The 3,057-nt window shown below is 42.5% G+C and overlaps 1 pseudogene; it reads left to right on the forward strand.

The window, feature by feature from the left end:
* Positions 1–837: 837 nt before the first annotated feature.
* LOC128109354 (60S ribosomal protein L34-like) lies at positions 838–1,191 on the forward strand (annotated as a pseudogene).
* Positions 1,192–3,057: the final 1,866 nt, after the last annotated feature.

A 3,057-nucleotide genomic window follows, 5' to 3' on the forward strand; every position in this document is an offset into this window, starting at 1 on the left:
TCAAGAGTTCACAGATGCTCCTATTTCCCATCACCTCAAACTTTCATGTTTGCCATGCTCCAAGGTCATCATCACTCAGCTGGCAGAGCTCCTGAACCTGAGATGATCCAGCAGCAGCTGTCAGCAGCTAACAATCTTGCTTGCTGTTCAAGAATCCTTCTCTGGGAAAACAACCACAAGAGCCAGAGCAAAGAGAAAGAATTCTGTGGGGAAAGTAAAAAAAAAAAAAAAAAAAAAAAAAGACATTTTCAGGGAAATGGATGAATCTGGAAAGTATTGTGTTAAGTGGCATAACCCAGACACGAGAAGATGGAAATCGAATGTTCTCCCACGTGTAGATCTTAACTTCTAATGTTTGTATGTCAGGAAGGGGCTGAGGAGTGGATATAGTCTAGGAAACCAGAGGAAAGACAAAAAGAGGTGAATAAGAGGTGTTGTGGAAAGGGAATAAAAGGAGGATATGGCAGGGGGTGAGAAATGGGGCTGAGGTGAGAAGAGGAACAAGAACAAAATTTCATTAAAATGTCATGATGAAACCTAATTCCTTGTGTGTTAATGAAAATAAACAATTTAAAAGAAAGATAAAGAAGATGGCTCAGTGGGTAAGAGCGATTGCTGCACAATCATGAGGACACAAGTTCAAATCCCCATTCCCATGCAAAATTCCAGGCATGGTCATGTAACTCTAGCCCTGTTGAGGCAGAGCAGGGGTGGAGACAGGAGGTTCACTGGGACTTGATGATTAAAGCCTAGCTCCAGGTTCAGTGAGAGATCCTGACATGAGGGGACAAGAACGAGAGAGTGCTCTTCCAGGGACGGTGCTTAGAGGCACTCAGAATGGTCCAGCGTTTGACAAGCCATCATAGGCTTTCCTACAATACAGCCTCCAGCAAAAGTAGGCTGTCTGGGACCCCTGGCAACAGGATTGTTTGCCTTTATGCCAAGAAGGTTGGGAAAGCACCTAAATCTGCATGTGGTGTGTGCCCAGGCAGGCTTTGAGGGGTTCGTGCTGTGAGACGGAAAGTCGTTATGAGATTGTGTAAGACAAAGAAGCATGTCAGCAGGGTCTACAGTGGGTCCATGTGTGCCAAGTGTGTCTGTGACAGGATCAAGCGGGCTTTCCTTATTGAGGAGCAGAAAATTGTTGTGTAAGTGTTGAAGACACAAACACAGAGTCAGAAAGCAAAATAAATATGCAGCTTTTTTAACTAATAAAGATCAAGGCTTTGTCTGTTAAAAAAAAAGAATGAGAGAGCAGGACACCTGATGTCCATTTCTGGCCTCCACACACATATGCACAGGTGCACAGACCAGTACACAGTGGTCTGCATATGCATATACACCACAGAGAAGGAGAGAGACAGAGACAGAGAGGAATACACTAACAGTGATGGAGTATCCTCATGTATCACCTCCTTCAGTCTTTATGCTTGAATACAGGGGCAGACATTCTGCTTAGTACTACTTAGTAGATGAAAGAACATGGGCTTAGAAAGTTTAAGTAGATTGCTCTAAGTCACACAACTTATAACAGGAGATCAAAAATGGTTTGTTTCCTGCTGAGATGGAGGGCCAGAACAGAAAAGGAAACTGAAAGGCCCTTCGAAGAATTTCCTTCCTCACCATTCCACTGGAATTAAGAGACAGAAAGAGGAAAACAGAGAAAGGGACTTTAATTGTGGAAGTAGGAAGGAAGTTAATATGGAAATATGTAAAGAGGAGGGACAAATAACCCTAAGGATCTTTGTAAAATCCCAGGTAATCATATGTGGTGGTATTGTGTTCCCCAAAATATTGTGCACCCTAATAAATTTATCTGAGGTCAGAGACAGAGCAGCCACTAGATACAAAGTCTAGAAAACGGTGGCACTCACACCTTTAATCCTGGCATTCTAGAGGTAGAAATCCTTCTGGATCTCTGTGAGTTCAAGGCCACATTGGAAACAGCCAGGCATGGTGACCACATGCCTTTAATCCCAAGAAGTGAGCTTTTAATCCCAGGAAGTGATGGCAAAAGCAGAAAGATATATAAGGTGTGGAAATCAGAAGCTAGAAGCTTTTAGCTCGTTAAGCTTTTAGGCTTTGAGCAGCACAGTTCAGCTGAGATCCATTTGGATGAAGACACAGAAGCTTCCAGTCTGAGGAAACAGGATCAGCTGAGAAACTGGCAAGGTGAGGTAGCTGTGGCTTGTTCTGTTTCTCTGATCATCCAGTGTTCACCCCAATACCAGGCTCCAGATTTGATTTTACTAATAAGAACTTTTAAAACTCATGCTACAATCATATTGTTTTATAATTACATAAAATTATATAATTTATATATATATATATATATTACCTATAAGTGTATGTATATACATATATAAACAGCTTAAATGAAGCTATACCACTTGGGCTATACCACTTGGGCTGACAATGTTTCCCACAAAAGCCGTAAACTACCTAAGAAAACCCAAGTACCAGGTATGAGAAACCTCAGAGTTGTTGGTCAGGGTTGCCTGAGGGATTCCCAAAACTACACAAGCTATTGCTATTGCTCTTGACTGCCTGTCAGAGGTTGAGTAAATCCTTGTTGCAGAAGAAACTACATTCTTCAGACAGGATTCTGAATATCTGAGCTGGATCTAACACGAAAACCTCCATCCTATGGTCTAGTTTTCAATGTATCAGAAGGTACTGTGCAAGCTGCCAATGTAGGGAAGCAAATAGTAGTCCTAACCAGGTAGGAAGCCTATGAACCACAATGACCAGCATGGCAAGATATCCCTGAGGGTGCAACAGTGGCACTCAGAACCTGGTGGTAACCAACAGCTGTCTATGAATTAAAGGCATACTCAGCAGGAGAAAAATTGTGTGTGGTGCTGGAAACATGACTGATTTCCCAGGGCTAGTGAGGTCACAGATCTAAGAGGAGAGTCTGCTACTACCATTTTACCAGACCAACATAACTTCCAGCTGAATTCTAAAGCTTATCCTTAAGCCCACAGGCAAATATAGCTCTTGTCCCACATCAGAGAAGCATCTCTCCACAGCAAACAGAGACCATTACAGAAAACC

Source organism: Peromyscus californicus, unplaced genomic scaffold, assembly GCF_007827085.1.
Source record: "Peromyscus californicus insignis strain IS unplaced genomic scaffold, ASM782708v3 Scaffold_14__1_contigs__length_90479793_seg_2, whole genome shotgun sequence".
NCBI classification, from domain to species: Eukaryota; Metazoa; Chordata; class Mammalia; order Rodentia; family Cricetidae; genus Peromyscus; species Peromyscus californicus.